The following is a 24688-nucleotide window of genomic DNA, read 5'->3' as shown; positions in this document are numbered from 1 at the left end:
CACTTTTTGGCAATTTTAATTTAATTTACCTGTGTAAAATATACATCTCTATATAAATATGCCTGTATACATATCTATATGCATATTTCTGTGGTCAAGTTGTAAGACACTAAATACTTCACAAATTCCCTCAGTTTTACTCTTCCGCTTTTTATTAACCACTTAGGCCAATATTTCTTACCAAGGATTAGGGATTCTGCCACAGTGTGTTGATATTTTTCTTTCCCTAAGGGGTATTATTAGTTGTTTGGAGATGGGTACACAGGCAGCATGAACAAATGATACACTAGATTTCTTTGTGTGTAACAGGCCATTGTATATATTATAGCTTAATTAAAGGTTTTGCTAAATGCTACTGAGCCAGTTCTGACTCAGAACAAACTTATGTACAACAGATCAAACATGACCTGTGCCGGTACAGGCTCTCATTCAACTTATCGACCAGAGCGTGGCACAGGTGATGGACTAGGCTGCTACCCAGCGTGCAGGGGGTTCTAGACCACCCCCACACCAAACTCAACTCTAACTCACGGTGACCCCAGAGCATACAGCAGAACCCTCCCTGTGGGCTTCCCACACCAAAGGCTCCTTATGGTTGCCAAAGTGGGTGAGTCCAGCCTTGGTGTGGGCTGGCACGGGAACATTTGAGGGTGGGAGTGAGCTGCTAAAGCAGGTATCAACACTTTATCTAAAACAGTGCTTCTCATCCTGTGGGTCACTACCCCTTTAGGGGTGGAATGACCCTTACACAGGGGTCACCTAGGACGATCTGAAAAAACAAATATTTCATAATATATAATGACATATTTTGTGTTGAATAACAATGCTTTCATTATGTCTAATTATATTTGATATGTAACAATTACAGGACATCCTGCCTATCAGATATTTACATGATGACTCATAAAAGTAATAACAAATGACAATGATGAAGTAGCAATAATATAATATTATGGTTAGGGTCACCACCATAGGAGGGTCAAGGCTTGAGGAAGTTGAGAACTGCTGTCCTAGAGAGTGGGCATTAATAGAAATGTCCTTAAGGGCCCAGGGGTGCTGAATACTATATGTCTCCAAAAAGGGGGCAGTAGGCTAAGCAACGGTGAGAACACCTGCAATGGCTAGAAGGGTAGCCTCAGGCTGTTCACCCAATCCTCAGGCAGCCAAGGAGAAACCTGTGCCTCTCTGAGGGATGCAGAGTCACCCCAGGGAGGAGTCCCAGACAGAATGTGGCTCAACTTTCCTCTTGCTTTTGAATGATGATAGGATAAAATCCCTCTTTTACTGTTGTGTTTCCTGTGATCAATTTGCCAGCGGCATTATTTTGGTATGAAGGCCCAGTGCCCTGAGTGTGACAAACCACCCTCCATTTCACGTGTCCTACTGGCTTGTTTGCCCACATTGTCCTTCCTGCAGGCTTACTTTCACTGTGATGACAGTGTGTGTTTGTGTGCGTGTGTGTGTGTGTATGTGTGTGTGACAGAGAGAGAGAGAGAGAGAGAGAGAGAGAGAGAGAGAGAGAGTGAGAGAGAGAGAGAGTGTGTATTCAGCAAAACTACAAGGCAAAACAAGACTCCGCCCACCCCACTCCCAGGTCCTGTGAAGGGGATGGAGACCCCACCAAGTGACACTGTCAGAGGGCTGAGAGCAACTGTGTGTCTACCCAATCTATGGGCCGTGTTTCAGCTGAAATGTATGGCTGTATAAAAATCCCCATGCCATTGTCTACCACAACACACATTGATTCACAGGGCCAGCATGCTTGTGCTCACATTCCTCCCACTGGGTTGTGTGACTTCACCGGTCTGTGCAAGTTCACTCATTGAACCTCCTCATGTGCTCTGGTCAGAGCTGTCATCCTAACTGGGTTGGAGTGATGTTTTCAATCACAGTGTATCATCAGCACATCACTTCCACTCAGCAAGAGTGAGGATTTTTAATACAATGTCTCTCTGAATCAGCTAGGACCACCCACTGTTGGCTTCTTAGTCACCAGTGATTTTGTCACATGCTACCGTGCTTCAGTCCCAACACGGTGGCGAGTTGATTTCTCAAAAAACATGAATGATGTGTTTGACAACAAAATCGTCATTAATGGTAAAGCAGAAGAAAAAACAAAAGGGCTTCCTAGGAGTTACTCAAAATGTTGTAACTACAAGTGAAATCAAAGGGAGCCTTGGCGTTGTGGGGTTTCTATGTGGGACTGCTAACCACAAGGTCAGGGGTTCAAAACCACCAGCCCCTCTATGAGAGAAAGACGAGACTTTGTGCGTATGGAAAGTGTGTTCCTTTTCTTGTTAGGTGCCAAGTTGGTTCCAAATCATAGCAACCCTCTGCATGACGCAAGGAAACCAGCCCGGTCCTGTGCTACCTCACATTGGTTCTTAAGCCAGAGCACACTGCTGCGGCCTACGTGTCTGTACATGTCCCTGTGGGCCTTCCTCAGTGTCGCTGCCCCTCCATTCTAACAGGAATGATGTCCTTCTTCAGGGCCTGGAAACTCCTCACAGTCTGGGCAATGTGGGTGAGACTCAGCTTCGCAACCCTCATCTCTGTGGAGCATTCAGGCTGTGGTTCTTCCAGGATGACGGTTTGGATCTCCTGGACATCAACGGTGCTTTCAGCACTCTGCTCTGTCACAACAACCTGATGCACCGGTTCTCCTTTGCCCTTCCTGACTCAGAAAGAATCATCACATGATGTGATGGAGGAGGCCATCGCCAGGGTGAGCCGCTCTGCATCCTGACAGTCCTCTGAAGCCATGGAAGTAGTTCTACCCCATTGGACAGGTTCACTGAAAGCATGGCCAAAGTGGCATGAATTTGAAGAGCTTTGAGACTCCACACACAGAGACCACACAGTGCCCTGTCATGAGTGGTGACATAGCTCTGACCGGTGGCAGGTGGTCATAGGACTGTGGAGCTGGTGCTCATGTTGCCCAGCAGTCCTTTGGACAAAGTGTTTCCATGAGTTCTTTCTCTCTCTCTCTCTCTCTCTCTCTCTCTCTCTCTCTCTCTCTCTCTCTCTCTCTCTCTTTAGCTTTTATGCTGCAGATGAGAAGCCAGTAGCTGCAACAATGAATGGCTGCACAAGCGTTTGGGTTTTATTGAGATTTATTCAGGTGAAGGCAAAAATTACAAGGAATTCTGATATTAGCCTTTTCTTGTTTCTTGTGATCTTGGTTACCAAGATAATTACTGCATGGGCTTGTCATCTGATGAGATATTGGAAAAGAGAACAATTTATGTCACTACAAGGGAGAAATGCTGCTTGCCAAAGTTCCACAAAATATTGTTTTAAATATCTTTGAATAAAAGAAATGACTGGGGTGGGGGTGTGGGAATTAGACTGGTGTTCACAAATACCAGAGTTCATAGGAATGGTAGTCTTAACTATCAATTCAATAAGATCTGAAACAGCACAAAAGCAGAAGAAGCAAAGTTCTTCTAACCTGATCAGTTGATAAACAGTAGGATAAACAGAATAGAGAATGAAGTTCTCAAGGATCTGTGTACACGGAAGCAACAGTCAGGAGAGCAAATAACATTGCATTGGGTAGATTTATCCAATGCTGCCCAGATCATCATACAGTGTCCAAGACTAAGATTGTTCCTTTGAGGACATAGGTTATCCGACCCAATCAGGACATTTTAAGCAGGTCATAGCCACTCTACACTAGCAATTTCTAGAGTTTCTTGTGACATCAGCTTGTACCTTTCTGTTTTTCAAGTGACATAGCAGCATATTGTGTTAACTGAATGAAATCAAACCCATGACACTCTGGTGGCAAATGATGGGCCTCCCCTCCACAAAACAGAAAGAATTTCCACATTGTCCGATAGCACTATTATGGGTGGATTAGTCTCCATGCCAGCAAGTTTGATTGTACACAAAATATATGGAGATGCTCAATATTTTAGTTCCACTGTTTTAAGAGATTCTATTCATTGAAGGGCAATATGAGGAATCCTGGATGTCTCTATCCTGACTAACATTTTTCTTTATACTATACAATGTGATGTCTTATTTCAAAGGGATGTGTTCTTTCATTTTCTTTTAACTGATTATGTTGAAATCGTGTCACTCCTTCTTGACAATATTGTTTTATGAATAAAAAATATATTATTCACAGAATAATATGAAAGACTAAACAGAAACAAATTACTGAGGGATATGCAATTTTTTTAAAAGTTGCTCATTTGAAAGGCCAATATATAACAAAGGAGGAAATATTTTAAGAGTATGTAGATATGAAAATAAGGAATAATGATGACAGCAGAAGAACAGCATTAAAAGTCACCTGTCACATTACTGTGAGAATGCAGTAAGATAAAATTGAAACATTCAATGGAATGGTATCATTCTTTAAAACACACATGTTCTCCTATTGGAAAAATCCTCAATGTGAAGGTCAAGGAGTTCATTTTGACTTCTCATAAATTAATAAGATATAATAAAGTACCATGTATGTTTCAGAGGCTGCATAATCAACAAACACTCATGGAAAAGAGTTGACACTCTCCACAAACTCATCAGCAGACAAGCTGCTGTCACGAGGGTACACAGCCCCCACCAAAAACCAATGAAAGAAAAACTAACAAAAACACGAAAAGTATGTATCAATACCCCTCAGGAATATACCAAAAAAATATCTGAATAGATTCAGTAGTATATTAAAATAATTATGAAAAATAGACTATTTAAACACAATAAAAAATGTAGGGGTGGACTATGAGTTAAAATTGACCATGGTAATAGACAATATTAGTAAGAAAAAAGCTACGAACTACAGGTTCTTCTTTGTACATCCAGAAAGTGGTTGCGTTACATTCCACTCACTACTTGAAAGGATAAAGTGGGAACAAGGTACTTATAAAACAGAACCTCTTCAGAACCTTCCTTCTTTGAAACCCACCCACACACAGCCTTCCTAATTTGCTCACAGCTCCTTGTGAGACAGGTTGAATCTTCCTTGGTAAGAATGAAGAGCCTTCCTGGCTGTGTGCTGTTCGATGTAGTTTGACGGTCTGTCTTGTTCACATCAAAAGTGCCGAGAATCCTAGAAGAGATGGGTTCCAGATAGGTTCCAGAAACCCATGGGACCACATCACATAAAAAGCAATTAAACTTACTTTGAATTGTTATCTTTTCGTTTGGTGTCAAAGACTGTGAATATCTGCCACTCTGTTAGAGAATTAAGAATTACTGTCTTGGAGAGACACTTAATGATATTTTGAATGCATGTTTATGTACATGTGTGTGAGTGTGTATGTGGGGGGTTTGTTAGCTATCAATTTCCATGACATGTGAGCTCTTATTAATTTTGATTCTCTAGGCTTTAGTACTGTCTTTTAACAATCTGTGTAACAATGAGTGCTGGTTGTTGATAGCCAAATATGCTGCCTACAAAAATTCCCATGATCAGAATAGCAGTGAGCGAGGTGAAAACTACATGAAGAAGTAGAGGAGGGTAAGCATGGGTTGCTAATTAAAGGTGTTGCAATGGCACCTTTGCTTCTGTCAGTCTGTCATACTCAGTTATGAACGGAATGGAATATGCAGACAGGTACTCTTCTGACCAAGCCCTTGGCACATGTTGATTTGAAACTATTTTCTCTGACCACCTGATTGACAGGGAAACATGATGTGACACTGGAGTATGTTTCCATCCTAAGTGAGAGAAGAGTACATACAGGAAGGAAGGAAAGGAGATTTTCTCTGCATGTGAAAATGTTCCTGCGTACCAAGGAACCCCTGCCTATAAGATACCACAAACTGAGAGTCCCCAGAGTCTGTTTCTCCAGAGGCCTGGGGATCAAACCTGCTCCAGAGTACTTGACATGGCCACCCAGACTCCAAAGCCAGTAAGTCAGTTTGGCTGGTATTCCACTGAGCCACTCTGAGGACGCTACAGTTTTCCTCCCGGTCACAAATGCTATCAAACCTTACCGAGATCTTCTCTATAAACTTTCTCCCTCCTATCTTCCTTCAGGCTTGACTGCATGGGATTGAGCCACAGGTCCTCACTGATCACCTGGTGCAGGAAAAGACTGGTTAGGTATGAACTAAGACTCCTTGCAAACAACAGTGGAGAAACCGCACCAAACGTTCGGTACGGTTACTTGTGTAATCCTGTTTGATCCTGGGCAGTTGTGCTCTGAGATCCAAGAAAAGAAGTCATTCCTGGTGTTGGTTTCTGTTGCATTGGGGCACAGGTTCATAGTCCCTGAACCACAAGACTGGGGTGGAGTGAGTGGCACTATAGCCTGTACAGCGGGAAGGCAAGATGGTTAAAGTGGGGGAGGATGTTTCTCAGTGGTCAACCCTTCATACTCTCCATCTATCAGGGTGCCACCTCTCACCAGTGCTGTTAATGTCATACTTCTTAGTGATCTCTCTGTTCCGGAAATAGGGGTTTCTCCCAAATGAGAACATGATCTTGCAGCATTTGTGCACACTAATGAGCTCCTCAACCTGCCAGGTGATGGAGAGGGAGCATGAAAATCGATTTAGAAAGATGTGGCCTTGTGGGCCACCAAGGAGGAGTCCTTCCCCATGCCCTTCCCTGACTCACCTCCACATTGACCAGGTAGCTGAGCATGTCTTTGTCTTTCTCACTGATGATGGTCGATAGCTGAGGGTGATTCATAATCTGATTTTAGTCAAGGAGCCATGAGGGACAAGCCAGTAAAATAACTAGACAGGAGCAAGAGGTCAGCAGCAAGTGTTTCAAGCATGCAGTCAGCCAGACCTCTTGACAGTATCAGACATATTTGCCCCCAAACTAACGTTCATTCATCATATGCCATCTAGAGTGCAGTGGTTCTGTGGGCTATGTTCTCATCCACAGCTATATGTAGGCTGAGGAAGGATGTCTGTGTGGGCTCTTGGCAGGAGAGGGATTTCAAATACCTCCATGTGTCTGGGTGTCTGGTGTGTGATGTAATGAGGGTGGTAATGGGGTGGGACATTGAGTCCGCTGATCTAGTTAAGTCACAGACAGTTCATAAAAGGATTCTCTCTTTGAAACTCCTACAGCATCTCGCCAGCTATCCAAACTCATCCCTCAGGTAATATCTTGAAGGTCTGGGGATGGAGAGAACAGTATCTGCACGGTGAGTTTGGTTTGGAGTAGCCACAAAACTGACAAAAGACAAGTAGGAAGAGGATGCACATGTGAGGATAACAACTGTCCCCCTTGCAGTTAGACTGATAGCAATAGATGTGTGGCCATTCTTAGACAACCTGTGGGCACTGCATCTGGTCCCTGGAAAATTTGGACATACCCAATCAAAAGGTACTTTGGGGTAAGAGGTATAGCAGTAGTTCCAGGATGAAGGGAACTATAAGGTAGAAATGAATTTTATCGTGGGCACCTCTGTCGTGTCCTTTTAGGATGCTACCCTCCTACATATCCCGAGGTTCAATCCCCACACCCACATCCCCTAAGAGGTCCTCTGGTGCCATCATGAAAAGGATACAGCTTTTGCCCAGAAGCCTGGGATTGCTTGGAGGAGGGCACTCCGACGTTCCAGGTAAGTTTTGCAGTTCCGTACCAGGCTCCGCCTCATACGGAAGGATGCCCTGACACTTCGGTCATTAAGGTCATTCAACTCAAACTGAATGGTCTCCAGCGTATCCAGGGAGCCCTGGAGGCGGCTGGTACCCGGCAATGGCGGCCTGTCTGAGGATAGTGGCAGCCGAGGTGCAGGCGAGGTGGCAGAGGCGAGTTGGGGAGCGGGTGCGATGGGGGAGGCGGGGGCAGGGGCTGACTGCAGTGTAGGTGAGGATGGGGCCTGCTTGCATTTCTCCTGATGCCCCACCCCCTCCTGCTTCTGCAAGAAGCCCTGTGTCTCAAGGTCTACCTCCACAATACTCACACCCTTCTTTAACACTATGGCCTCCTCCTGTTTTTCCACCTGCCTTCTATGTTCCTCCCCTGCCTCACTCTCCTGAAGCAGAAGGTGGGTGGCGGTGACCTTCTCCTCAGCTGATGTGTGCTCTGCCAATGCGGAAGTGCCAAAGCTCACAAGGAACTGCTCCCCAGGGTTCCCTGGACTTGCCTTTTCCAAAGAGCCAACTGCCACGCCTGCTTCCTCACAACCTAAGGCGGCCAAAAGGCCTTCCCCAGATCCTGCTTCCCTCGCCATGGGAAGGTTGTCTGCGCAGATGCCAAAGCTTGGTGGAACTCACAACCGAGGCCTCACTGGCAGTTACAGGGAAGAACCCTGGTCTCCTCCCTCCTTCCAGAAGCGCCTGGTTGCAGTGCAAAGTGCGCCTGCGCAGTCATTTGCAGCCTCATTATGGAATCTTGAGTGAGAATCTATCCTAGTTCCACAAGAATCAGGGCCAAAGGCACTAATCCGGATGGCGTCAGGCCAGGGCTGGATTCCTAAGGCTAACCCTTCTCCCCTGCCCTTCCGCATGCATATCCACCACAGTCACTGCAATACTGGGCCATGGGATGCAGAGGGCACTGTCTCCAGGGCCACAGCAGAATCTTTGCCCCTGTGGAGGAAAGAGGCGAGCGCCTAGCTCATTTGCCACTGCCCCTTGCAGTCTACACTTTCCAAGGAAGCACGTGCTGTGCCCCCTCCTGTGTTCATTTCTCAGGACAAGGTACTTTGGGGCACCTCCGGTATACACCAACTTATCACTGGCCTAGATTCCACTTGCCCTTAAAGATGCCCACATTTGTACCTTTCAGATTTGAAGCAACACAAAGCCTCCTTCTCTGTCCGGTGTCCAAGAGAAGTCTCTCCTCCGTTCCCTGAAGCTCCCTGGACAACTGGGAAGCCACCCAGTCCAACCTGGAGGTCCTCTTCCCATCATTTAGGATGCTTCAGGCTAACAAAGGCTGAGTGTAAAGGGTATTTGGGGATGGGCTCAGGTCCTAGAAGACCAGGTAAATGCGTTTCTGAGTCTACAACAATAAGGTCAGGTCAACGCACAGGGTGTCATACTCCTTTTTTTTCCCCCTTGACTGGGTGCGATCTCTGGGTGTGCTGTAGAATTCTCAGGTGTGCTCAATAATCTAGGGTATTGCTTCATTCACTTTCTGCTGGGCAGCAAATGTATCTTTCTGGTTCTTCCATAAACCAGGCAACCTTGGAGGTCTACAAGATCCTGCTGTATGTCGGTAGTCTCAAATGTGTGTGTCTCTATGTACACAGCATGTGGTTGCACAGAATCCAACAAGCCTTTTCTGTCCAGACATGCTCTTTGACCCTGTCTATGGGACGGAGGTGTAGGTAAAGAGACAGCAGATGATCGTGCCTCACTGGTGAGTTTATGTGCAAGAGCTAAGGAGGGCGTTTCTCCAGCCAGTGGTCCTCCTACATAAAAGAGAAAAGAAACACACCCACAGTTTACAACTGAAGGAGAACAACGGGTGTAAGGCAGTACCACAACTGCATCGGGTTTTGAAAGGCACATTGTTGGCACACAGGCCTCTCTTACACCTTTCCAGGGGCAAATGCCCCACTTTGATTTGCTTAGCAGGCCATCCTGGTGATTACGTCCCCCATCCAGCAACCCGGGATTGAAACATATAAAGCCCTAGTAGGGATTTACACAAATGAAACCGAGAGGGTGACATGTACTTGTGTTTCTGCCACAGGTCCACCCCTTTATTCAGAATAAATTTGTCTAAACATTTCACTACACTTTTTGGCAATTTTAATTTAATTTACCTGTGTAAAATATACATCTCTATATAAATATGCCTGTATACATATCTATATGCATATTTCTGTGGTCAAGTTGTAAGACACTAAATACTTCACAAATTCCCTCCGTTTTACTTTTCTGCTTTTTATTAACCACTTAGGCCAATATTTCTTACCAAGGATTAGGGATTCTGCCACAGTGTGTTGATATTTTTCTTTCCCTAAGGGGTATTATTAGTTGTTTGGAGATGGGTACACAGGCAGCATGAACAAATGATACACTAGATTTCTTTGTGTGTAACAGGCCATTGTATATATTATAGCTTAATTAAAGGTTTTGCTAAATGCTACTGAGCCAGTTCTGACTCAGAACAAACTTATGTACAACAGATCAAACATGACCTGTGCCGGTACAGGCTCTCATTCAACTTATCGACCAGAGCGTGGCACAGGTGATGGACTAGGCTGCTACCCAGCGTGCAGGGGGTTCTAGACCACCCCCACACCAAACTCAACTCTAACTCACGGTGACCCCAGAGCACACAGCAGAACCCTCCTTGTGGGCTTCCCACACCAAAGGCACCTTAGGGTTGCCAAAGTGGGTGAGTCCAGCCTTGGTGTGGGCTGGCACGGGAACATTTGAGGGTGGGAGTGAGCTGCTAAAGCAGGTATCAACACTTTATCTAAAACAGTGCTTCTCATCCTGTGGGTCACTACCCCTTTAGGGGTGGAATGACCCTTACACAGGGGTCACCTAGGATGATCTGAAAAAACAAATATTTCATAATATATAATGACATATTTTGTGTTGAATAACAATGCTTTCATTATGTCTAATTATATTCGATATGTAACAATTACAGGACATCCTGCCTATCAGATATTTACATGATGACTCATAAAAGTAATAACAAATGACAATGATGAAGTAGCAATAATATAATATTATGGTTAGGGTCACCACCATAGGAGGGTCAAGGCTTGAGGAAGTTGAGAACTGCTGTCCTAGAGAGTGGGCATTAATAGAAATGTCCTTAAGGGCCCAGGGGTGCTGAATACTATATGTCTCGAAAAAGGGGGCAGTAGGCTAAGCAACGGTGAGAACACCTGCAATGGCTAGAAGGGGAGCCTCAGGCTGTTCACCCAATCCTCAGGCAGCCAAGGAGAAACCTGTGCCTCTCTGAGGGATGCAGAGTCACCCCAGGGAGGAGTCCCAGACAGAATGTGGCTCAACTTTCCTCTTACTTTTGAATGATGATAGGATAAAATCCCTCTTTTACTGTTGTGTTTCCTGTGATCAATTTGCCAGCGGCATTATTTTGGTATGAAGGCCCAGTGCCCTGAGTGTGACAAACCACCCTACATTTCACGTGTCCTACTGGCTTGTTTGCCCACATTGTCCTTCCTGCAGGCTTACTTTCACTGTGATGACAGTGTGTGTTTGTGTGCGTGTGTGTGTGTGTATGTGTGTGTGACAGAGAGAGAGAGAGAGAGAGAGAGAGAGAGAGAGAGAGAGAGAGAGAGTGTGTGTGTGTTCAGCAAAAATACAAGGCAAAACAACAGTCCGCCCACCCCACTCCCAGGTCCTGTGAAGGGGATGGAGACCCCACCAAGTGACACTGTCAGAGGGCTGAGAGCAACTCGGTGTCTACCCAATCTATGGGCCGTGTTTCAGCTGAAATGTATGGCTTTATAAAAATCCCCATGCCATTGTTTACCACAACACACATTGATTCACAGGGCCAGCATGCTTGTGCTCACATTCCTCCCACTGGGTTGTGTGACTTCACCGGTCTGTGCAAGTTCACTCATTGAACCTCCTCATGTGCTCTGGTCAGAGCTGTCATCCTAACTGGGTTGGAGTGATGTTTTCAATCACAGTGTATCATCAGCACATCACTTCCACTCAGCAAGAGTGAGGATTTTTAATACAATGTCTCTCTGAATCAGCTAGGACCACCCACTGTTGGCTTCTTAGTCACCAGTGATTTTGTCACATGCTACCGTGCTTCAGTCCCAACACAGTGGCGAGTTGATTTCTCAAAAAACATGAATGATGTGTTTGACAACAAAATCGTCATTAATGGTAAAGCAGAAGAAAAACAAAAGGGCTTCCTAGGAGTTACTCAAAATGTTGTAACTACAAGTGAAATCAAAGGGAGCCTTGGCGTTGTGGGGTTTCTATGTGGGACTGCTAACCACAAGGTCAGGGGTTCAAAATCACCAGCCCCTCTATGAGAGAAAGACGAGACTTTGTGCATATGGAAAGTGTGTTCCTTTTCTTGTTAGGTGCCAAGTTGGTTCCAAATCATAGCAACCCTCTGCATGACGCAAGGAAACCAGCCCGGTCCTGTGCTACCTCACATTGGTTCTTAAGCCAGAGCACACTGCTGCGGCCTACGTGTCTGTACATGTCCCTGTGGGCCTTCCTCAGTGTCGCTGCCCCTCCATTCTAACAGGAATGATGTCCTTCTTCAGGGCCTGGAAACTCCTCACAGTCTGGGCAATGTGGGTGAGACTCAGCTTCGCAACCCTCATCTCTGTGGAGCATTCAGGCTGTGGTTCTTCCAGGATGACGGTTTGGCTCTCCTGGACATCAACGGTGCTTTCAGCACTCTGCTCTGTCACCACAACCTGATGCACCGGTTCTCCTTTGCCCTTCCTGACTCAGAAAGAATCATCACATGATGTGATGGAGGAGGCCATCGCCAGGGTGAGCCGCTCTGCATCCTGACAGTCCTGTGAAGCCATGGAAGTAGTTCTACCCCATTGGACAGGTTCACTGAAAGCATGGCCAAAGTGGCATGAATTTGAAGAGCTTTGAGACTCCACACACAGAGACCACACAGTGACCTGTCATGAGTGGTGACATAGCTCTGACCGGTGGCAGGTGGTCGTAGGACTTTGGAGCTGGTGCTCATGTTGCCCAGCAGTCCTTTGGACAAAGTGTTTCCATGAGTTCTCTCTCTCTCTCTCTCTCTCTCTCTCTCTCTCTCTCTAGCTTTTATGCTCCAGATGAGAAGCCAGTAGCTGCAACAATGAATGGCTGCACAAGCGTTTGGGTTTTATTGAGATTTATTCAGGTGAAGGCAAAAATTACAAGGAATTCTGATATTAGCCTTTTCTTGTTTCTTGTGATCTTGGTTACCAAGATAATTACTGCATGGGCTTGTCATCTGATGAGATATTGGAAAAGAGAACAATTTATGTCACTACAAGGGAGAAATGCTGCTTGCCAAAGTTCCACAAAATATTGTTTTAAATATCTTTGAATAAAAGAAATGACTGGGGTGGGGGTGTGGGAATTAGACTGGTGTTCACAAATACCAGAGTTCATAGGAATGGTAGTCTTAACTATCAATTCAATAAGATCTGAAACAGCACAAAAGCAGAAGAAGCAAAGTTCTTCTAACCTGATCAGTTGATAAACAGTAGGATAAACAGAATAGAGAATGAAGTTCTCAAGGATCTGTGTACACGGAAGCAGCAGTCAGGAGAGCAAATAACATTGCATTGGGTAGATTTATCCAATGCTGCCCAGATCATCATACAGTGTCCAAGACTAAGATTGTTCCTTTGAGGACATAGGTTATCCGACCCAATCAGGACATTTTAAGCAGGTCATAGCCACTCTACACTAGCAATTTCTAGAGTTTCTTGTGACATCAGCTTGTACCTTTCTGTTTTTCAAGTGACATAGCAGCATATTGTGTTAACTGAATGAAATCAAACCCATGACACTCTGGTGGCAAATGATGGGCCTCCCCTCCACAAAACAGAAAGAATTTCCACATTGTCCGATAGCACTATTATGGGTGGATTAGTCTCCATGCCAGCAAGTTTGATTGTACACAAAATATATGGAGATGCTCAATATTTTAGTTCCACTGTTTTAAGAGATTCTATTCATTGAAGGGCAATATGAGGAATCCTGGATGTCTCTATCCTGACTAACATTTTTCTTTATACTATACAATGTGATGTCTTATTTCAAAGGGATGTGTTCTTTCATTTTCTTTTAACTGATTATGTTGAAATCGTGTCACTCCTTCTTGACAATATTGTTTTATGAATAAAAAATATATTATTCACAGAATAATATGAAAGACTAAACAGAAACAAATTACTGAGGGATATGCAATTTTTTTAAGTTGCTCATTTGAAAGGCCAATATATAGCAAAGGAGGAAATATTTTAAGAGTATGTAGATATGAAAATAAGGAATAATGATGACAGCAGAACAGCATTAAAAGTCACCAGTCACATTACTGTGAGAATGCAGTAAGATAAAATTGAAACATTCAATGGAATGGTATCATTTTTAAAAAACACATGTTCTCCTATTGGAAAAATCCTCAATGTGAAGGTCAAGGAGTTCATTTTGACTTCTCATAAATTAATAAGATATAATAAAGTATCATGTATGTTTCAGAGGCTGCATAATCAACAAACACTCATGGAAAAGAGTTGACACTCTCCACAAACTCATCAGCAGACAAGCTGCTGTCACGAGGGTACACAGCCCCCACCAAAAACCAATGAAAGAAAAACTAACAAAAACACGAAAAGTATGTATCAATACCCCTCAGGAATATACCAAAAAAATATCTGAATAGATTCAGTAGTATATTAAAATAATTATGAAAAATAGACTATTTAAACACAATAAAAAATGTAGGGGTGGACTATGAGTTAAAATTGACCATGGTAATAGACAATATTAGTAAGAAAAAAGCTACGAACTACAGGTTCTTCTTTGTACATCCAGAAAGTGGTTGCGTTACATTCCACTCACTACTTGAAAGGATAAAGTGGGAACAAGGTACTTATAAAACAGAACCTCTTCAGAACCTTCCTTCTTTGAAACCCACCCACACACAGCCTTCCTAATTTGCTCACAGCTCCTTGTGAGACAGGTTGAATCTTCCTTGGTAAGAATGAAGAGCCTTTCTGGCTGTGTGCTGTTCGATGTAGTTTGACGGTCTGTCTTGTTCACATCAAAAGTGCCGAGAATCCTAGAAGAGATGGGTTCCAGATAGGTTCCAGAAACCCATGGGACCACATCACATAAAAAGCAATTAAACTTACTTTGAATTGTTATCTTTTCGTTTGGTGTCAAAGACTGTGAATATCTGCCACTCTGTTAGAGAATTAAGAATTACTGTCTTGGAGAGACACTTAATGATATTTTGAATGCATGTTTATGTACATGTGTGTGAGTGTGTATGTGGGGGGTTTGTTAGCTATCAATTTCCATGACATGTGAGCTCTTATTAATTTTGATTCTCTAGGCTTTAGTACTGTCTTTTAACAATCTGTGTAACAATGAGTGCTGGTTGTTGATAGCCAAATATGCTGCCTACAAAAATTCCCATGATCAGAATAGCAGTGAGGGAGGTGAAAACTACATGAAGAAGTAGAGGAGGGTAAGCATGGGTTGCTAGTTAAAGGTGTTGCATTGGCACCTTTGCTTCTGCCAGTCCGTCATACTCAGTTATGAACGGAATGGAATATGCAGACAGGTACTCTTCTGACCAAGCCCTTGGCACATGTTGATTTGAAACTATTTTCTTTGACCACCTGATTGACAGGGAAACATGATGTGACACTGGAGTATGTTTCCATCCTAAGTGAGAGAAGAGTACATACAGGAAAGAAGGAAAGGAGATTTTCTCTGCATGTGAAAATGTTCCTGCATACCAAGGAACCCCTGCCTATATGATACCACAAACTGAGAGTCACCAGAGTCTGTTTCTCCAGAGGCCTGGGGATCAAACCTGCTCCAGAGTACTTGACATGGCAACCCAGACTCCAAAGCCAGTAAGTCAGTTAGGCTGGTATCCACTGAGCCACTCTGAGGACACTACAGTTTTCCTCCCGGTCACAAATGCTATCAAACCTTACCGAGATCTTCTCTATAAACTTTCTCCCTCCTATCTTCCTTCAGGCTTGACTGCATGGGATTGAGCCACAGGTCCTCACTGATCACCTGGTGTAGGAAAAGACTGGTTAGGTATGAACTAAGACTCCTTGCACACAACAGTGGAGAAACCGCATCAACCGTTCGGTATGGTTACCTGTGCAATCGTTTGATCCTGGGCAGTTGTGCTCTGAGATCCAAGAAAAGAAGTCAATCCTGGTGTCGTTGTTTCTGTTGCAGTGGGGCACAGGTTCATAGTCCCTGAACCATAAGACTGGGATGGAGTGAGTGGCACTATAGCCTGTACAGCGGGAAGGCAAGGACGGTTAAAGTGTAGGAGGATGTTTCTCAGTGGTCAACCCTTCATACTATCCATCTATCAGGGTGCCACCTCTCACCAGTGCTGTTAATGTCATACTTCTTAGTGATCTCTCTGTTCCGGAAATAGGGGTTTCTCCCAAATGAGAACATGATCTTGCAGCATTTGTGCACACTAATGAGCTCCTCAACCTGCCAGGTGATGGAGAGGGAGCATGAAAATCGATTTAGAAAGATGTGGCCTTGTGGGCCACCAAGGAGGAGTCCTTCCCCATGCCCTTCCCCGACTCACCTCCACATTGACCAGGTAGCTGAGCATGTCTTTGTCTTTCTCACTGATGATGGTCGATAGCTGAGGGTGATTCATAATCTGATTTTAGTCAAGGAGCCTTGAGGGACAAGCCAGTAAAAGAACTAGACAGGAGCAAGAGGTCAGCAACAAGTGTTTCAAGCATGCAGTCTGCTAGACCTCTTGCCAATACCAGACACATTTCCCCCAACCTAACGTTCATTGATCATATGCCCTCTAGAATGCAATGGTTCTCTAGGCTATGTTCTCATCCACAGCTATATGTAGGCTAAGGAAGGATGTCTGTGTGTGCTATTGGCAGGAGAGGGATTTCAAATACCTCCATGTGTCTGGGTGTCTGGTGTGTGATGTAAGGAGGGTGGTAATGGGGTGGGACATTGAGTCCGCTGATCTAGTTAAGTCACAGACAGTTCATAAAAGGATTCTCTCTTTGAAACTCCTACAGCATCTCGCCTGCTATCCAAACTCATCCCTCAGGTAATATCTTGAAGGTCTGGGGATGGAGAGAACAGTATCTGCACGGTGAGTTTGGTTTGGAGTAGCCACAAATCTGACAAAAGACAAGTAGGAAGAGGATGCACATGTGAGGATAACAACTGTCCCCCTTGTAGTTAGACTGATAGCAATAGATGTGTGGCCATTCTTAGACAACCTGTGGGCACTGCATCTGGTCCCTGGAAATGTTGGACATACCCAATCAAAAGGTACTTTGGGGCAAGAGGTACAGCAGCAGCCCCAGGATGAAGGGAACTATAAAGTAGAAATGAATTTTACCGTGGGCACCTCTGTCGTGTCCTTTTAGGATGCGACCCTCCTACATATCCCGAGGTTCAATCCCCACACCCACATCCTCTAAGAGGTCCTCTGGTGCCAATCTGTAAAGGATACAGCTTTTGCCCAGAAGCCTGGGATTGCTTGGAGGAGGGCACTCCGATGTTCCAGGTAAGTCTTGCAGTTCCGTACCTTGCTCCGCCTCATACGGAAGTATGCCCTGCCACTTCGGGCATTAAGGTCATTCAACTCAAACTGAATGGTCTCCAGTGCATCCAGGGAGCCCTGGAGGCGGCTGGTACCCGGCAATGACGGCCTCTCTGAGGATAGTGGCAGCCGAGGTGCAGGCGAGGTGGCAGAGGCGAGTTGGGGAGCGGGTGCGATGGGGGAGGCGGGGGCAGGGGCTGACTGCAGAGTAGGTGAGGTTGGGGCCTGCTCGCATTTCTCCTGATGCCCCACCCCCTCGTGCTTCTGCAACAAGCCCTGTGTCTCAAGGTCTACCTCCACAATACTCACACCCTTCTTCAACACTAAGGCCTCCTCCTGTTTTTCCACCTGCCTCCTATGTTCCTCCCCTGCCTCACTCTCCTGAAGCAGAAGGTGGGTGGCGGTGACCTTCTCCTCAGCTGCTGCGTGCTCTGCCAATGCGGAAGTGCCACAGCTCACAGGGAACTGCTCCCCAGGGTTCCCCGGACTTGCCTTTTCCAAAGAGCCAACTGCCACGCCTGCTTCCTCACAACCCATGGCGGCCAAAAGGCCTTCCCCAGATCCTGCTTCCCTCGCCATGGGAAGGTTGTCTGCGCAGAAGCCAAAGCGGTGGAACTCACAACCGATGCCTCTCTGGCAGTTGCAGGGAAGAACCCTGGTCTCCTCCCTCCTTCCAGAAGCGCCTGGTTGCAGAGCAAAGTGCGCCTGCGCAGTGATTTGCAGCCTCATTATGGAATCTTGAGTGAGAAACTATCCTAGTTCCACAAGCATCATGGCCAAAAGCACTAATCCGGAGGGCGTCAGGCCAGGGCTGGGTTCCTATGGCTAACGCTTCTCCCCTGCCCTTCCGCATGCATATCCACCACAGTCACTGCAACACTGGGCCGTGGGGTGCAGAGGGCGCTGTCTCCAGGGCCGTAGCAGAATCTTTGCCCCTGTGGAGGAAAGAGGCGAGTGCCTAGCTCATTTGGCACTGCTCGTTGCAGTCTACACTTTCCATGGAAGCACGTGCTGTGCCCCCTCCTGTGTTCATTTCTCAGGACAAGGTACTTTGGGGCACCTCCGGTGTACACCAACTTATCACTGGGCTAGATTCTACTTGCTCTGAAAGATGCCCACATTTGTACCTTTCAGATTTGAAGCAACACAAAGCCTCCTTTTCTGTCCGGTGTCCAAGAGAAGTCTCTCCATCCCTTCCCTGAAGCTCCCTGGACAACTGGGATGCCACCCAGGCCAACCTGGAGGTCCTCTTCCCATCATTTCAGCTGCTTCAGGCTAACAAAGCCTGAGTGTAAAGGGTATTTGGGGATGGGCTCAGGCCCTAGAAGACCAGGTATATGCGTTTCTGAGTCTACAACTATTAGCCACGGGTTCTAAGGTCAGGTCAACGCACAGGGTGTCATACTCCTTTTTCCCCCTTGACTGGGTGCCATCTCTGGGTGTGCTTGGGATTCTTAGGTGTGCTAGATAATCTAGGGTGTTGCTTCATTCACTTTCTGCTGGGCAGCAAATGTATCTTTCTGGTTCTTCCATAAGACAGGCAACCTTGGAGGTCTACAGGATCCTGCTGAATGTCGGTTGTCTCAAATGTGGGTGTCTCTAGGTACACAGCCTGTGGTTGCACGGAATCCAACAAGCCTTTTCTGTCCAGCCATGCTCTTTGACCCTGTCTATGGGACGGAGATGTAGGTAAAGAGACAGCAGATGATCGTGCCTCACTGGTGAGTTTATGTGCAAGAGCTAAGGAGGGCGTTTCTCCAGCCAATGGTCCTCCTACATAAAAGAGAAAAGAAACACACCCACAGTTTACAACTGAAGGAGACCAACGGGTGTAAGGCAGTACCACAACTGCATCGGGTTTGAAAGGCACATTGTGGGCACACTGGCCTCACTGACACCTTTCCAGGGGCAAATGCCCCACTTTGATTTGCTTAGCAGACCATCCTGGTGATTACGTCCCCAATCCAGCAACCCCGCGAATGAAACATATAAAGCCCTAGTAGGGATTTACACAAATGGAACAGAGAGGGTGACACGTACTTGTGTTTCTGCCGCAGGTCCACCCCTTTATTCAGATTAAATTTGTCTAAACATTTCACTACACTTTTTGGCAATTTTAATTTAATTTACCTGTGTAAAATATACATCTCTATATAAATATGCATGTATACATATCTATATGCATATTTCTGTGGTCAAGTTGTAAACACTAAATACTTCACAAATTCCCTCCGTTTTACTTTTCCGCTTTTTATTAACCACTTAGGCCAATATTTCTTACCAAGGATTAGGGATTCTGCCACAGTGTGTTGATGTTTTTCTTTCCCTAAGGGGTATTATTGGTTGTTTGGAGAAGGGTACAGAGGCAGCATGAACAAATTATACACTAGATTTCTTTGTGTGTAACAGGCCATTGTATGATATTATAGCTTAATTAAAGGTTTTGCTATGTGCTACTGAGCCAGTTCTGACTCAGAACAAACTTATGTACAACAGATCAAACATGACCTGTGCCTGTACAGGCTCTCATTCAACTTATCGACCAGAGCGTGGCACAGGTGATGGACTAGGCTGCTACCCAGCGTGCAGGGGGTTCTAGACCACCCCCACACCAAACTCAACTCTAACTCACGGTGACCCCAGAGCACACAGCAGAACCCTCCTTGTGGGCTTCCCACACCAAAGGCTCCTTAGGGTTGCCAAAGTGGGTGAGTCCAGCCTTGGTGTGGGCTGGCACGGGAACATTTGAGGGTGGGAGTGAGCTGCTAAAGTAGGTATCAACACTTTATCTAAAACAGTGTTTCTCATCCTGTGGGTCACTACCCCTTTAGGGGTGGAATGATCCTTACACAGGGGTCACCTAGGATGATCGGAAAAAACATAAATATTTCATAATATATACTGACATATTTTGTGTTTAATAACAATGCTTTAATTATGTCTAATTATATTCAATTTGTAACAATTACAGGACATCCTGCATATCAGATATTTACCTGATGATTCATAACAGTAATAACAAATGACAATGATGAAGTAGCAATAATATAATATTATGGTTAGGGTCACCACTTTAGGAGGGTCAAGGCCTGAGGAAGTTTGAGAACTGCTGTCCTAGAGAGTGGGCATTAATAGAAATGTCCTTAAGGGCCCGGGGTGCTGAATACTTTATGACTCCAAAAAGGGGGCAGTAGGCTAAGCAACTGTGAGAACACCTGCAATGGCTAGAAGGGGAGCCTCATGCTGTTCACCCAATCCTCAGGCAGCCAAGGAGAAACCTGTGCCTCTCTGAGGGATGCAGAGTCACCCCAGGGAGGATTCCCAGACAGAATGTGGCTCTCCTTTCCTCTTGCTTTTGAATGATTATAGGATAAAATCCCTCTTTTACTGTTGTGTTTCCTGTGATCAATTCGCCAGTGGCATTATTTTGGTATCAAGGCCCAGTGCCCTGAGTGTGACAAACCACCCTCCATTTCACGTGTCCTACTGGCTTGTTTGCCCACATTGTCCTGCCTGCAGGCTTACTTTCACTGTGATGACAGTGTGTGTTTGTGTGCGTGTGTGTGTGTATGTGTGTGTGACAGAGAGAAAGAGAGAGAGTATGTGTGTGTTCAGCAAAACTACAAGGCAAAACAAGACTCCCCCACCCCACTCCCAGGTCCTGTGAAGGGGATGGAGACCCCACCAAGTGACACTGTCAGAGGGCTGACAGCAACTGTGTGTCTACCCAATCTGTGGGCCTTGTTTCAGCTGAAATGTATGGCTTTAAAAAAATCCCCATGCCATTGTTTACCACAACACACATTGATTGACAGGGCCAGCATGCTTGTGCCCACATTCCTCCCACAAGGTTGTGTGACTTCACCGGTCTGTGCAAGTTCACTCATTGAACCTCCTCATGTGCTCTGGTCAGAGCTGTCATCCATACTGGGTTGAAGTGATGTTTTCAATCACAGTGTATCATCAGCACATCACTTCCACTCAGCAGTGGTGAGGATTTTTAATACAATGTCTCTCTGAACCAGCTAGGACCACCCACTCTTGGCTTCTTAGTCACCAGTGATTTTGTCACATGCTTCGTGCTTCAGTCCCAACACTGTGGCGAGTTGATTTCTCAAACAACATGAATGATGTCTTTGAGAACAAAACCGTCATTAATGGAAAAGCAGAAGAAAAATCAAAAGGGCTTCCTAGGAGTTACTCAAAATGTTGTAACTACAAATGAAATCAAAGGGAGCCCTGGCGTTGTGGGGTTTCCATGTGGCACTGCTAACCACAAGGTCAGGGGTTCAAAACCACCAGCACCTCTATGAGAGAAAGACGAGTCTCTGTGCTTATGGAAAGTGTGTTCCTTTTCTTGCTAGGTGCCAAGTTAGTGCCAAAGCATAGCAACCCTCTGCATGACGTAAGGAAACCAGCCCGGTCCTGTGCTACCTCACATTGGTTCTTAAGCCAGAGCACACTGCTGCGGCCTACATGTCTGTACATGTCCGTGAGGGCCTTCCTCAGTGTCGGTGCCCCTCCATTCTAACAGGAATGATGTCCTTCTTCAGGGCCTGGAAACTCCTCACAGTCTGGGCAATGTGGGTGAGACTCAGCTTCGCAACCCTCATCTCTGAGGAGCATTCAGGCTGTGGTTCTTCCAGGATGACGGTTGGCTCTCCTGGACATCAACGGTGCTTTCAGCACTCCGCTCTGTCACCACCACCTGATGCACCGGTTCTCCTTTACTCTTCCTGACTCAGAAAGAATCATCACATGATGTGATGGAGGAGGCCATTGCCAGGGTGAGCTGCTCTGCATCCTGACAGTCCTGTGAAGCCATGGAGGTAGTTCTACCCCATTGGACAGGTTCACTGACAGCATGGCCAAAGTGGCATGAATTTGAAGAGCTTTGAGAATCCACACACAGAGACCACACAGTGCCTTGACATGAGTGGTGACATAGCTCTGACCGGTGGCAGGTGGTCGTAGGACTGTGGAGCTGGTGCTCATGTTGCCCAGCAGTCCTTTGGACAAAGTGTTTCCATGAGTTCTCTCTCTCTCTCTCTCTTTCTCTCTCTCTCTCTCTCTCTCTCTCTCTCTCTCTCTCCCTCTCTCTCTCTCTCTCTCTCTAGCTTTTATGCTCCAGATGAGAAGCCAGTAGCTGCAACAATGAATGGCTGCACAAGCTTTTGGGTTTTATTGAGATTTATTCAGGTGAAGGCAAAAATTACAAGGAATTCTGATATTAGCCTTTTCTTGTTTCTTGTGATCTTGGTTACCAAGATAATTACTGCATGGGCTTGTCATCTGATGAGATATTGGAAAAGAGAACAATTTATGTCACTACAAGGGAGAAATTCTGCTTGCCAAAGTTCCACAAAATATTGTTTTAAATATCTTTGAATAAAAGAAATGACTGGGGTGGGGGTGTGGGAATTAGACTGGTGTTCACAAATACCAGAGTTCAGAGGAATGGTAGTCTTAACTATCAATTCAATAAGATCTGAAACAGCACAAAAGCAGAAGAAGCAAAGTTCTTCTAACCTGATCAGTTGATAAACAGTAGGATAAACAGAATAGAGAATGAAGTTCTCAAGGATCTGTGTACACGGAAGCAGCAGTCAGGAGATAAAATAACATTGCATTGGGTAGATTTATCCAATGCTGCCCAGATCATCATACAGTGTCCAAGACTAAGATTGTTCCTTTGAGGACATAGGTTATCCGACCCAATCAGGACATTTAAAGCAGGTCATAGCCACTCTACACTAGCAATTTCTAGAGTTTCTTGTGACATCAGCTTCTACCTTTCTGTTTTTCAAGTGACATAGCAGCATATGGTGTTAACTGAATGAAATCAAACCCATGACACTCTGGTGGCAAATGATGGGCCTCCCCTCCACAAAACAGAAAGAATTTCCACATTGTCCGATAGCACTATTATGGGTGGATTAGTCTCCATGCCAGCAAGTTTGATTGTACACAAAATATATGGAGATGCTTAATATTTTAGTTCCACTGTTTTAAGAGATTCTATTCATTGAAGGGCAATATGAGGAATCCTGGATGTCTCTATCCTGACTAACATTTTTCTTTATACTATACAATGTGATGTCTTATTTCAAAGGGATGTGTTCTTTCATTTTCTTTTAACTGATTATGTTGAAATCGTGTCACTCCTTCTTGACAATATTGTTTTATGAATAAAAAATATATTATTCACAGAATAATATGAAAGACTAAACAGAAACAAATTACTGAGGGATATGCAATTTTTTTAAAAGTTGCTCATTTGAAAGGCCAATATATAACAAAGGAGGAAATATTTTAAGAGTATGTAGATATGAAAATAAGGAATAATGATGACAGCAGAAGAACAGCATTAAAAGTCACCTGTCACATTACTGTGAGAATGCATTAAGATAAAATTGAAGCATTCAATGGAATGGTATCATTCTTTAAAACACACATGTTCTCCTATTGGAAAAATCCTCAATGTGAAGGCCAAGGAGTTCATTTTGACTTCTCATAAATTAATAAGATATAATAAAGTACCATGTATGTTTCAGAGGCTGCATTATCAACAAACACTCACGGAAAAGAGTTGACACTCTCCACAAACTCATCAGCAGACAAGCTGCTGTCACGAGGGTACACAGCCCCCACCAAAAACCAATGAAAGAAAAACTAACAAAAACACGAAAAGTATGTATCAATACCCCTCAGGAATATACCGAAAAAATATCTGAATAGATTCAGTAGTATATTAAAATAATTATGAAAAATAGACTATTTAAACACATTCAAAATTGTAGGGGTGGACTATGAATTAAAATTGACCATCGTAATAGACAATATTAGTAAGAAACAAGCTACGAATTGCAGGTTCTTCTTTGTACATCCAGAAAGTGGTTGCGTTACATTCCACTCACTACTTGAAAGGATAAAGTGGGAACAAGGTACTTATAAAACAGAACCTCTTCAGAACCTTCCTTCTTTGAAACCCACCCACACACAGCCTTCCTAATTTGCTCACAGCTCCTTGTGAGACAGGTTGAATCTTCCTTGGTTAGAATGACGAGCCTTCCTGGCTGTGTGCTGTTCGACGTAGTTTGACGGTCTGTCTTGTTCACATCGAAAGTGCCGAGAATCCTAGAAGAGATGAGTTCCAGAAATCCATGGGACCACTCAATCACATCACATAAAAGGCAATTAAACTTACTTTAAAATGTTATCTTTTCATTTGGTGTCAAAGAATGTTACTACAGGCCACTCTGTTAGAGAATTAAGAGTTACTGTCTTGGAGAGACACTTAATGATATTTTGAATGCATGTTTATGTACATGTGTGTGAGTGTGTATGTGGGGGGTTTGTTAGCTATCAATTTCCATGACATGTGAGCTCTTATTAATTTTGATTCTCTAGGCTTTAGTACTGTCTTTTAACAATCTGTGTTAACAATGAGTGCTGGTTGTTGATAACCAGTATGCTGCCAAGAAAAATTCCCAT

The sequence above is a fragment of the Tenrec ecaudatus genome, chromosome Y, assembly GCF_050624435.1.
Source record: "Tenrec ecaudatus isolate mTenEca1 chromosome Y, mTenEca1.hap1, whole genome shotgun sequence".
NCBI lineage: Eukaryota > Metazoa > Chordata > Mammalia > Afrosoricida > Tenrecidae > Tenrec > Tenrec ecaudatus.
The sequence above is the reverse complement of the archived record's forward strand: the minus strand, read 5'-3'. Positions refer to the sequence as shown.